General features: G+C 42.2%; 1 protein-coding gene across 3 annotated transcripts in view; it reads right to left on the minus strand.

Annotated features, from left to right (window-relative positions):
* LOC121575040 (forkhead box protein P1-B-like) overlaps window positions 1-13,824 on the minus strand; it is a 251,168-nt gene that overhangs the window by 175,798 nt on the left and 61,546 nt on the right. For all 3 annotated transcript variants that reach the window (XM_041887826.2, XM_041887824.2, XM_041887825.2), the window contains exon 3: window positions 11,055-11,098. The gene's annotated coding sequence lies outside the window, so the exon portion shown is untranslated. The remainder of the gene's footprint in view (window positions 1-11,054; window positions 11,099-13,824) is intronic.

A 13,824-nucleotide genomic window follows, 5' to 3' on the forward strand; every position in this document is an offset into this window, starting at 1 on the left:
CTAACTTGCTTTTCTTAATGACTATGTGGTGTTGCTACAGAAAAAGTTTACCCTGAAAACACTCCACCATCCACAAAATAAATAATTAAATCGCTTAATTACTGTACCTGGGAGAAAATGTCCCAATTTAAACCGCTATTTGAAATCTGTAATCCAAACATGTCTGCCGGAGGGACTGACCACAGCAATTGAAAACAACATGTTGTTTTGTTCACTGAGGTGTACGTGTAGCGATAGAGGAAGAGACACACGCTGTAAAGCCGCGCTCCGATACCAGCTCTCTGTTCCCAAAGTTATTGCGTGAGAGATTTACAGGGATTAGATGAAGAAATGAAGGCCTAATATTTATTTGACAGGCTAGCCAATCTCTGGCTGACTGGTCACTCTTCACTGTGTAGACCAGGCCTCTTTCAGCTCTCAGCTCTCAGGTCTAGCACCAGTAATACAGCTCCTTCACAGAGCTCCACACACCTCAGTCCTGTTTAAAACCAGATTTAAGCTGATCATATAAATGTATGACAGTATAAACTCTCAATCCCATTATCATACAGAATCATTCAATGTAATTTTGGGGTGAGCAATGTGCACAAGCCTAATGCAACAGATAAAAGAATAGCAACTCTCCAAATGATACTCCATATTTGGTCACAGTCATAACGGTGTACTATGGTTAACAGTACATCCTGGTGGCTATTTTCTTTTTTAATCAAATGATATGCGTGTCTGCAGTACCTGATTGGAAACATAGAACCAATTCCATGTGCAGTTTAATGACAGATGGAAAGAGATATTTCATTGAGATGTATAGTCAAGAGAGATAACCAATTAATCAAAGTGCCGGACAATGACACGGGCTAAATTTAAACACAGGAGAAAAAATGTCAGACGGCAGCCCCTTCCCTTAAATTATTCATTACTGCCTGTTATTACGTAGCATATAGAATTTAAAATAGCAGATTCTACTTAATTACAGTTCGCGTTGATACTTGCTACAGATGTCACAGCTTGCAGTGGCAATCTTTCACAATGTTTAACCCTGTCAAATAGTGGAGGGGTCCCCCCCCCCCCCTCCCTCGCCGTCTGTCTTCCCAATGCCTGACCTACAGGCTCATTCCCACGCTAACAGAGGAGGAGGAAGAGGAGGAGGAGGAGGAGGAGGAGGAGAGAAGGGCTGCTTGTTGGGTGTAACATATATTTCTAAGAAAGAGTCAGAGTGAGTGGTGTATTCAAACAAACATCTACAGTGGGGACACAATAGCATCTATTATGCTGGAACCCAAAGAGTAATGATCCAAAAAAAACTGTGGAATTGAGTTGACTCTTCATACTAGCCAGGCATTCAAGGATATTGGATCCTTTGGATAAATAGGAACAATGTGAAAGGTTTCCAAAGTTGGCATTTAAGGCACTGCATTATGTCACGAGAGAATGCTGAATTACTGTAGATATTTTTGCTATTAAAAACAAGTACAACATGTACTGTATGTCAGTCCAGTACATGCACATCAACACTGTACTTCCATTTGACTACAGCAGGAAGACAAAAGGTTTGTTTGAGTGCCACTCACTAAATTCCCCGTTTCTCTTTAGCAAGTCATCTCTGTTCACCAAACAGCTGTATGCAAATAGTTAGAGTCATGCAGCATTCAGTTGTTTTGTATTAATATTTGAATATTGAAATAACACAATTCAGATCTAGATATTCCATTTCAATTTCCATATACGTGAACTGGAGTTGCACATCAACAGATTAATTCTTCACATCAACGCCGTTTATGTAAAGTGAGAAATGTTGTTGTTGTTCTTTTTATTTTACATGATTACATTCCTGTAACATATCTATATTACCTAAAAGCAAGTTACCCTGATTCCAAACTGCAGCCTATATCGCCTGTGTCAGAGACAGAACTGTCTGTATCACCCACGTTCATGCCTCTTAACCAAATTTGAATCGCCGATAATACCATATTTACATAGCGGTGTTGGCTAGGCGTGATTATGATCATATAAATGTTCCCCCCAAGCTATGACGGAAAGTTTAGCAGCAGTGAGTGAGTGAGGCTGAAGGACATAACTATAAGTTAGCACAGGCTACAGCAGAGCCAAGGAAAATAGCTAAATTACACACATGGGCTGTGTTTACACAGGCAGCCCAATTCTGATATTTTTCCACTAATTGACCAATCACATCAGATCTTTTCACATCAAATCTTTTTCAGAGCTGATGTGATTAGTCACAAGACCAATTAGTGAAAAAATATCAGAATTGGGCTGCCTGTGTAAACGCAGCCATGGAGCTCCAGCATCATGTGGCTGTGCTGTGGTAAACAGATGCAGGGTGACTCTAGTAAATGATCAGTCAAGCAGCTGTCAGGGCGCCTTCATCCATTCACTTGTTGAGACGATGTATTCCTGTTGCTCCCCCCTCACTAACACAAGCCCACACAATTTGCTTACAGGGCCGAACAGATCAGAAGATTAAACTGCAGAGGATATTATTAAGGTTGTCCCTCGTATCACCAATGTTTGCTGCACTTTTACAGCCAGTCAAACAGACAAAATGGTTTTCCATCCACTAGGATGGATAGGATGAGTCTATAGTGTGGCTTAAGTTTCTTCCTCTCAGAGTGCCAGACTCTTCTCTGTCTCTGACAGAAGCTCATCCATTTACTAAATACATAACCTGAAAACCATAAACTGGGGAAGACCATATTACAGTACTGAGTAGTAAACAAGTACACAACAAACATGTACTCTATGTCATGATGTTATTGTCAGTCAAATCTCTCTGCGCTCAACATAGAGCATTCATGTTCCTCTAGGCTATTATCTCACTGTGACTGTGCCTCACACTGTGGCTGTGAGGGCCTTTGAGAGCGTCTATCTGATCAGAGCTCCAGTCCAGACCTCAGATGTCAGAGTGACTGGGAGGCAGCGTCAGAGAGAGGCCCAGTAACCAGGCCTGTCCTGTCTTCCCTCAGCTCAAATGGCAAGCAAGGAGTAACGCTTGCACTGCCTCGCCAAGCCCGCCTCGCCTGTCTGCCTGCCTGCCACTGCCAGCAGCACAGCGTTCAGTTCACAGGAGCCGTGTCTTACTGCATGCTCAGCTCAGCGCTGGATGGCTCGTTTGATTCCAGGCAGTGTGACACATCTGTTGCTTGTCACATCGTGTCGTAGCTCCATGTCTGTGAGCCAGACACTACCCGAGCAGCACGTCGCTCCACGCGCCTCATCCTCTCTATGTGTTGACAAACAGCGCTGCAGCGCTACAGACAGACAGACAGACAGACAGACAGACAGACAGACAGACACGCTGAGTCTGGGCCAAGGACCTGCATGTCCACAGTTTGGAGGGTCAGGAGGTGGGATACATCACTGGCTGTAAAACCACTGTCAAATACTCACTTTGAATCAGTTTATTGTAAGCAACTACTTTGGGTGACAAGAATATTCACATGTGTATTTCTTAATGGCCATGGAAAAATTTAATTTAAGGAAATAAATTATGGAAAGTATTCACTTAACCTAAGACCTCCTCAAAATTGCCATTTGTTTATATTGAGAATCAATTTCTTTCCCCCAATGTCTATAGAAATATTTTAATGCTTTAAATAAAATCTATATCAAGGGTTTATAGGCTTAACAATGTACATTTTCTTGGACAGACATAAATAGTATGAAGTGCTTTAAGTGCCTTTAAATAAAGTGCCAGAATATATTCCATGCGAGACTTACATTGTAAGCTTAAATACATCAGCGATGACCATTGCTAATTGATTATTTTACCATACATCTATGAAGTACATATTATGCAATATCAGCAAAAATTAAATTACATTGTTTCTCATCACCAGTCAAATCAGCCTGCATTTAGTGGGAAAAGCAGCACTAGAGGCTGAGAAGTAGTTACTAATGGCACTGTTTCAGAAGCTCTTTCATACATTCATAAGTGCTTCACTTCTGTGTCCTTGTCTTCTCTAATCAATATTCAAAAGTGCCTAGTAATTGCAAGTTTTGGATACATTTACATGCAAAGGATTGTCTGTGTTATATTCATCAAACACTTGGCTGAGACAAAACTGTCAATGAGCGTTCTTTTATTTTTGTGTTATCTTTAATTTATGTAATTAATGTTTGTGATACCAGAATGACATTTAGCCTACCTCTCATCCTAAAACCCTTTTTTATAATAACAAATAATAATTGGCAAATTGGACAAACGTTTGAATTTCCATAAGTATTAAAAGCCAAACTGGTTATGTAAATACCCCAGAAGGGGAATATTTAGATGTCTCATTTACATTATCAGATGACAAACCATTAATTTGTTCCATTCAATATCAACCTGTTTTGCAAGCACACAAAACTAGACACGACACATCAGGGCTTAATACAACACACAACAGAATAATACTGATTGAACACCTGATAAAATGCCGGAACACCATGGCTGCCCTCACAACCAGCCACATCAAACCTCAAGATACCTACAGGATCACAACATATCATCAGCATACCAAAACACATACCTAAAGAATCTGCAACATATTGTAAATAGCCTACAACATTGCAAGTCTCTAATGTACTCTGAGGGATCATTTAAGGCCTGCATCCAGAGGATCCATCTGGCCTTCATTAGCTCCCTCCTGGCATCTACTACCCATTTCAGAGAGAAGATGTGGTATATTACCTGTAAAAAAATATGAGGCAATGTTTGTATGAACCCCTTTCAAACAGCCCCTTATTTACCACCTTCTTGCAGGGAGACCCCTTTTATACATATCAGTGGGTAACTGGCAAATTGGGAGGGGTGGGTGGTGTTGTTAAACCATGGAGGCTGTTTGCATTTCAAATTAGGGAGGTGTTAAACAATGGAAGTGTTAATGGGTTTACCTGCAAAAAAGCAGTGAACCAGTCACACAGACCTGATACCTGTATTTTGGTTACAGGGTCCGTGAAAATGAAGGAATCATGACTAGGTCTTTAGCTGGCTTTTATTTTTCCTTGTTTTTTACCCCCTACCCCTTTCAGATATAAAATATAGTATCTAAAAGCAGGCATGGTAAAATATTGGGATTTTGGTCTGTGTATGAAAGGGATATATGTGAACAACATGTCGGCTTTTATTTTGTTTTATTTCACCTTTATTTAACCAGGTAAGCCAGTTGAGAACAGGTTCTCATTTACAACTGCGACCTGGCCAAGATAAAGCAAAGCAGTGCAATAAAAACAACACAGAGTTACATATGGGGTAAAAAAACATAAAGTCAAAAATACAACAGAAAATATATATACAGTGTGTGGAAATGTAGCAAGTTATGGAGGTAAGGCAATAAATAGGCTATAGTGCAAAATAATTACAATAGTATTAACACTGGAATGCTAGATGTGCAAGAGATGATGTGCAAATAGAGATACTGGGGTGCAAAAGAGCAAAATAAATAACAATATAGGGATGAGGTAGTTGGGTGGGCTAAATTCAGATGGGCTGTGTACAGGTGCAGTGATCGGTAAGGTGCTCTGACAACTGATGCTTAAAGTTAGTGAGGGAGATAAGAGTCTCCAGCTTCAGAGATTTTTGCAATTCGTTCCAGTCATTGGCAGCAGAGAACTGGAAGGAATGGCGGCCAAAGGAGGTGTTGGCTTTGGGAATGACCAGTGAGATATACCTGCTGGAGCGCAGACTACGGGTGGGTACTGCTATGGTGACCAATGAGCTAAGATAAGGCGGGGATTTGCCTAGCAGTGATTTATAGATGGCCTGGAGCCAGTGGGTTTGACGACGAACATGTAGTGAGGACCAGCCAACAAGAGCGTACAGGTCACAGTGGTGGGTAGTGTATGGGGCTTTGGAGACAAAACGGATGGCACTGTGATAGACTACATCCAATTTGCTGAGTAGAGTGTTGGAGGCTATTTTGTAAATGACATCGCCGAAGTCAAGGATCGGTAGGATAGTCCGTTTTACGAGGGCATGTTTGGCAGCATGAGTGAAGGAGGCTTTGTTGCGAAATAGGGAAGCCGATTCTAGATTTAACTTTGGATTGGAGATTCTTTATGTGAGTCTGGAAGGAGAGTTTACAGTCTAACCAGACACCTAGGTATTTGTAGTTGTCCACATACTCTAGGTCAGACCCGTCGAGAGTGGTGATTCTAGTCGGGTGGGCGGATGCCAGCAGCGTTCGATTGAAAAGCATGCATTTAGTTTTACTAGTGTTTAAGAGCAGCTGGAGGCTACTGAAGGAGTGTTGTGTGGCATTGAAGCTCGTTTGGAGGTTTGTTAACACAGTGTCCAATGAAGGGCCAGATGTATACAAAATGGTGTCGTCTGCGTAGAGGTGGATCTGAGAGTCACCAGCAGCAAGAGCGACATCATTGATATACACGGAGAAAAGTGTCGGCCCAAGAATTGAACCCTGTGGCACCCCCATAGAGACTGCCATAGGTCCAGACAACAGGCCCTCCGATTTGACACACTGAACTCTATCTGAGAAGTAGTTGGTGAACCAGGCGAGGCAGTCATTTGAGAAACCAAGGCTATTTAGTCTGCCAATAAGAATGCGGTGGTTGACAGAGTCGAAAGCCTTGGCCAGGTCGATGACGACGGCTGCACAGTACTGTCTATTATCAATCGCGGTTATAATATCGTTTAGGACCTTGAGCGTGGCTGAAGTGCACCCATGACCAGCTCGGAAACCGGATTGCATAGCGGAGAAGGTACGGTGGTATTCGAAATGGTCGGTGATCTGTTTGTTAACTTGGCTTTCAAATACTTTCGAAAGGCAGGGCAGGATGGATATAGGTCTGTAGCAGTTTGGATCTAGAGTGTCACCCCCTTTGAAGAGGGTTGCCACACAATCCCCTCATTCCCCAAGACCTGCCCAGCTCATTCCACTGCACATATCACAGGTTGTTATCATTCCAGAGATAATTCTACATTGGTGAACACCAGCGCTTTAATTAGATTTTACATTTTAGATTTTAGATTTACATTTTAGTCATTTAGCAGACACTCTTATCCAGAGTGACTTACAGTTAGTGAGTACATACATTTTCATACTTTTTCATACTATTTGATCATTCCACAGCTGGGCTTTATTAAGGAGGGGTTCACGGCACCTCACAATCACCCCCCGACTCCACTGAGGGAAACACAGAGGAGGATATGAGTTCATATAAACCAGTATAGTTCATATAAACCATTATACAACGGGTGGGTCTAATCCTGAATGCTGATTGGTTAAAACTTCATTCCAGCCCGTGTCTATTCCACAAGTTACCACCGGCTAAATCTATGACGTTAAAATGCCTATTGACTCTGTTCCATCTGACTGCGCAATCCACTGTCTCATCAGCCCAGCCAAGCAATTTATACATTTGATCTCCACTATAAAAAGCATATAAACATTATCTCACATTTCTTTTAGACTAACATTTAGTTTTCTACAGCTGAGATTTGTATATACCTTGATGTCTGTCTCTCTGACATTCGCAACATTGTTTCAATATTCAAATTCGATCTCCAGCTGTCCCATAGTAATGAATGTGTCGGGAGTCAGGACGAGACAGACAGGCAAGCAGCGTTTCTCAGCCAGTCGAAATCATGAATCAGCTGGCATAATTTTTATGGATATATACAAAGAAATGTCAATTGAAAAAGGGTCAAATGAAACAAAGTGCAGATAGTTTGCAGTCTTTCCAGCTTCAGTTTGAAGTGATTGTTTTAGCTGTGTTGTTGGCTAGCTCCTCTGAACAACAGTATCCTGACGAGTGAGCAAATGTTCTATGCCAGGTGAAATCACGCCTCATTAGCTCATTGTTATGGATGTATCCAAATAAATGTCACTAAAAACAGCTTAAACAAATGCAAAGGCAGCTACTTTACTTTTAGTCTGGCTGCCCTTTTTGACGTGATCGTAAATTAGCCATAGTTGGCTAGCTAGCAAGCAAGGGATAAGAACGTTGCCAGCCAGTCTCGCAATGGAACATTTAGAATGAACGACTGGGTCGCGTCCATAGATACAGAACAAAAAGACTGAACGACTGGGTCGCATCTCCAGCAACCGAACCGATTGAACGAACGACCAGCCGGCTTGGGTAGCAACCCTACATTTGTGTCAGGACTATATTTTGTGGAAGGATGAAATAGTATGAATAAATTCATTTAAAAAAAACGTTTTTAATGAAAATATGTCAATCATTATTTGAATAAGTTGGTAACCGGTTGTATAAAAGTGATATTTCCCGAGAAGCCGGTGTTTGGAGGATATATTGGCACGGTTTGCCGGTCCTCGATTTCGTCTCGAGCCTAAGCAGGTTTTCATCAAGGATCTCTCTGTACTTTGCTCTGTTCATCTTTCCCTTGATCCTGACTAGTCTCCCAGTTCCTGCCGCTGGAAAACATCCCCACAGCATGATGCTGCCACCACCATGCTTCACCGTAGGGATGGTGCTAGGTTTCCTCCAGACGTGACGCTTGGCATTCAGGCCAAAGAGTTCAATCTTGGTTTCATCAGACCAGAGAATCTTGTTTCTCATGGTCTGAGAGTCCTTTAGGTGCCTTTTGGCAAACTCCAAGCGGGCTGTCATGTGCCTTTTACTGAGGAGTGGCTTCCGTCTGCCCACTCTACCATAAATGCCTGATTGGTGGAGTGCAGCAGAGATTATTGTTCTTCTGGAAGGTTCTCCCATCTCCATAGAGGAACTCTGGAGCTCTGTCAGAGTGACCATCGGGTTCTTGGTCACCTCCCTGACCAAGGCCCTTCTCCCCCGATTGCTCAGTTTGGCCGGGCGGCCAGCTCTAGGAAGAGTCTTGGTGGTTCAAACTTCTTCCATTTAAGAATGACGGAGGCCACTGTGTTCTTGGGAACCTTCAATGCTCTGACATGTACTGTCAACTGTGGGATCTTATATAGACAGGTGTGCCTTTCCAAATCATGTCCACAGGTGGACTCCAATCAAGTTGTAGAAACATCTCAAGGATGATCAATGGAAACAGGATGCACCTGAGCTCAATTTCGAGTCTCATAGCAAAGGGTCTGAATACTTATGTAAATAAAGTATTTCTGTTTTTAGTTTTTAATACATTTGCCAAAATTTCCAAAAACCTGTTTTTGCTTTGTCATAATGGAGTATTTTGTGTAGATTGATGAGGAAAATAAATAAATAAATAAATCCATTCTAGAATAAGGCTGTAACGTAACAAAATGTGGAAAAGGTCAAGGGGTCTGAATACTTTCCGAATGCACTGTAGTTCATATATACCAGTATAGTTCATATAAACCAGTTTAGTTCATATAAACCAGTATAGTTCATATAAACCAGTATAGTTGATATAAACCAGTATAGTTCATATAAACCAGTATAGTTCATATAAACCAGTATAGTTGATATAAACCAGTATAGCTGATATAAACTAGTATAGTTGATATAAACCAGTATAGTTGATATAAACTAGTATAGCTGATATAAACCAGTATAGTTGATATAAACCAGTATAGCTGATATTAAACCAGTATAGTTGATATAAACTAGTATAGCTGATATAAACCAGTATAGTTGATATAAACCAGTATAGTTGATATAAACTAGTATAGTTGATATAAACTAGTATAGTTGATATAAACCAGTATAGTTGATATAAACTAGTGTAGCTGATATAAACCAGTATAGTTGATATAAACTAGTATAGCTGATATAAACCAGTATAGTTGATATAAACTAGTATAGCTGATATAAACAAGTATAGTTGATATAAACCAGTATAGTTGATATAAACCAGTATAGTTGATATAAACCAGTATAGTTTATATAAACTAGTATAGTTGACATAAACCAGTATAGTTGATATAAACTAGTATAGTTGATATAAACCAGTATAGTTGATATAAACTAGTATAGTTGATATAAACCAGTATAGTTTATATAAACTAGTATAGCTCCGCCCAACAGTGAGGGACAGTAACTGGGTCTAGCAGAGCTATCCAGTGCTCTTAACTAATGTCTGATACCCTAATTCAACAACACTATCAAGCCCAATGGGAGTCAAACTGTTATATCAAATGCATAGCGACTGAGGGTCATGGCCATATGGTCACATAATATAACCTGACAAATATCCCACTGAAACAGACAGAGACTGAACAGATAAATCTAACCTACAGCATGTCTTGCCAAGGTCAAAATGAGTCTTAATGCAAACACTAGATTTAAAGCTGAGCCTCCTCTGCGTGATGGTGGTGTGGTCGGGAGGAAGGTCACCCATGTTTAGTGTCTACAGTGCTTTGAAATAGTTGTGCGGTGTGAAATCTGCTCTGGGTCATTGTTAGCTTTGGATGTGTTTATACACCACACATAGTGTAAATGACTTGAGAGATGGTGCGAGGAGGGTTGCAGTCATGAACCTGCATATAGTATCTGGTCATGTTTTTGCCTTGAATTCAGTCACAACTGTGACTATACGGTGGTGTGGATTAAAGGGATATCTGGAACCTATGTTCATCATCCATTGTCACTAACATTTCATTGAAAGTAAAAAGCAACTGACCAAGTGATCCATTTACAACAGCACCAGTTATTATGCAAAATCAAATGTATCGTTTGCCACCCTTGATTTTCATCAGATGACCCTGTAAACATTTGCATTTTTATATTTCTCTGAGATATAGCTTCATCAAGTTTACTGTGGATTCACTTCACTCTTAGAAAAAAGGGTTCCAAAAGGGTTATTTCGGCTGTCCCCATAGGATAACCCTTTTGGGTTCCATGTGGAGCCCTCCGTGGAAAGGGTTTTACCTGAAACCAAAAAGGGTTAATCAAAGGGTTCTCCTATGAGGACAGCCGAAAAACCCTTTTAGGTTCTAGATTGCATATTTTTTTCTAAGAGTAGACTAGGCCTATGTGTAGATGGAAACACTCTTTACAGGGAAACACTTGTCCATGGATGTAGTGTATTTAATAGGAGTATTTGAGTATAGATCTGTCATGTCTATTAGGAGTCTGTCTTTCGTTCTACTGTATGGTTGTGTAAATGGGGTCGGACTCCAGTCACTTACTTTGATCTCTGTCTCAACAGGGGGTCACCACTGGAGTCTCCTGGCTGGAAGAAGGCACAGCAGGTGGGAGAGAGAGAGAGAGAGAGAGAGAGAGAGAGAGAGAGAGAGAGAGAGAGAGAGAGAGAGAGAGAGAGAGAGAGAGAGAGAGAGAGAGAGAGAGAGAGAGAGAGAGAGAGAGAGAGAGAGAGAGAGAGAGAGAGAGAGAGAGAGAGAGAGAGAGAGAGAGAGAGAGAGAGAGAGAGAGAGAGAGAGAGAGAGAGAGAGAGAGAGAGAGAATGAGAAAGGAGGAGAGAGAGAGAGAGAGAGAGAGAGAGAGAGAGAGAGAGAGAGAGAGAGAAAGAAAGAAAGAGAATGAGAAAGGAAGAGAGAGAGAGAGAGAGAGAAAAAGAAAGAGAATGAGAAAGGAAGAGAGAGAGAGAGAGAGAGAGAGAGAGAGAGAGAGAGAGAGAGAGAGAGAGAGAGAGAGAGAGAGAGAGAGAGAGAGAGAGAGAGAGAGAGAGAGAGAGAGAGAGAGAGAGAGAGAGAAAGAGAATGAGAATGAGAAAGGAAGAGAGAGAGAGAGAGATAGGAAGGGAGGGGAGGAATAAAAGTGAAAAGAAGAAAAAGAGGAAGATATTGTCAGTTGGATAAAATCCTTCAATTCCTTCAGCCCAAAAAATGACAAACAACACAGTATCCAATTGTATCTGTGTGTGTGTGTGTGTGTTTGGTTTTACTATCCTTGTGGGGACCAGAAGTCCGGACAAGTGGGGTCATTTCGCCAGTCCCCACAAGGAAAAAGGCAATTTTAGACTTAGTTTAGGGTTACAATTAGGGTTAGGGGTTAGGTTTAGGGGTTAGGGAAAATAGGATTTTGAATGGGAATCAATTGTTTGGTCCCCACAAGGATTGTAAAACAAACATGTGTGAGTGTGTGTATGTGTGTGAGAGAGAGAGAGAGAGAGAGAGAGAGAGAGAGAGAGAGAGAGAGAGAGAGAGGTCACTTTCAAACAATTCTTCTTCATTAAAGCAGCATTAAGTATATTTTTCCTCAGAGCTTATTTTTCTTTCCATGTTTTAAATCTTTGGATACATTTAGCATCTCAAACGACGATTCCCTTGATTAAACAAATAATGGCACATTCAGAAAACTGTAATTGAGTTCAAATTGATTCTAGCTGTGCTCTAATTGCATTTAAACACTGTTCCTCCCTAACCCTAGATCTGCAGCTCCTTCTCCTTAATTACTACAGCCCTCTGAAGACAAATCCCTCCGGTGTGGAAGGAAAAATAAAAATAGTGTAAGTTTAACAGAACGTTGTTAAAATGACCAATAAACTTTTTTTTTTATTCAATATAAATGAAACCCCAGCAGAGAGAATAGGGCTCAGAGAACACACAGCAAAATAGCTTGTTGAAGTGTTGCACAGTAACCCATATCAAATAAACGCCACAGATTAACACCAACCCCCCTCTGCCTCTCCGCCACCCCCCCCCCCCTCTTCACCCCCACTCCCCCCTTCAGCCCTCACCCTCCGCTCCCGCACCCCTCCGCCCTTCCCCCTCCACCACTCCCCCTCCGCCACCTCCCCCTCTTCACCCCCCCACTCTCCCGCTCCCCCTCCACCACTCACCCTCCGCCCCTTCCCTCTCCACCACTCCCCCTCCATCCCTCAGCCCCTCCCCCCCCACCCCCCGCCACCTACCCTCTCCGCCCATCCACACTCCACCACTCCCCCCCTCCGCCACCTCCCCCCTCTGCCAACTCCACTCTTTCTATCCTTTTTCAAACATGGAGGGAAGAAAAGGCTAAATATGTTTCCTGAAAGGGAGGAAAGGTGGAAAAAGCCCATCCTGCCTTTGGAGTCACCACCGTGCGTCCGTTAGAGCAACCCGCCACTGGCCTTTCTGCAGAGGCAGCAGAACTTCCCCGAGAGGAGAGGGGACTGTTTGCCAACTCAAACAGGGCTCCCTCTCCCTCTCCCGGCGGCCAGCGGCCCATGGGCCTGCTCTGCTCAGCGCTGGTGCATCCTGAGGGCTCGCTGCAGCTGGAGCTCTCTGAATAAAGGTAACAGGGAATGTCAGAGCTACTGTAAACTTACTAGCCCGCTTCTGTCAGCAGGACATTCACAATCAAAGCAAAACAACCCCACCTAAAACACCATGCATTGTTTTTTCCACCAGCCCTATCCTAAACTTCCCACGAATCACAAAGAGAGCACGTGAGAGGGCGACCGCTGTTCCCTGATCTTGCCAAACAAAATGCCAGGAGACCGGGAATGACATTCAACTCTGGTTTAAAAATACGAGCAATTTGAAAATGATTAGTCTTATTTTATTGTTGAGCGCCTGACACAGGAGAGGAAACCAGAACAATCAACCCAACTTACTTTTAGAAACACTAATTAGTTTTGCTCTCATAAACCCAACCTGAAAATGACCAATTAGAAAGTGAGAATGAGCCATGAGCAGCAGAAACAAGTGCTTGTCAGTCTCCTATTAAAGTCCCACATCCACAACTTTACCGCAATGACTTTCACACTGCTCCCATGGCGAGCCGAATGTTACCTACTAAACACTCAGTCACGTACTCATCCTGATAAGTTAATAAGCCTTTACGTAATCCTTTAGCGAGACTTTTGCAGAGTTAGTAGGGAAATATTACAGCTCTATAGAGCCACATCAAACCCAGTTGGAGAGGCTTGGTAGAACAGATGACTGAACCATCGGGCTGACCACAGCACCAGCTGGGCTCTACCATAAACCAACCAGGGCCAGACAGACATACAGT

This window comes from Coregonus clupeaformis, chromosome 10 (assembly GCF_020615455.1).
Source record: "Coregonus clupeaformis isolate EN_2021a chromosome 10, ASM2061545v1, whole genome shotgun sequence".
NCBI lineage: Eukaryota > Metazoa > Chordata > Actinopteri > Salmoniformes > Salmonidae > Coregonus > Coregonus clupeaformis.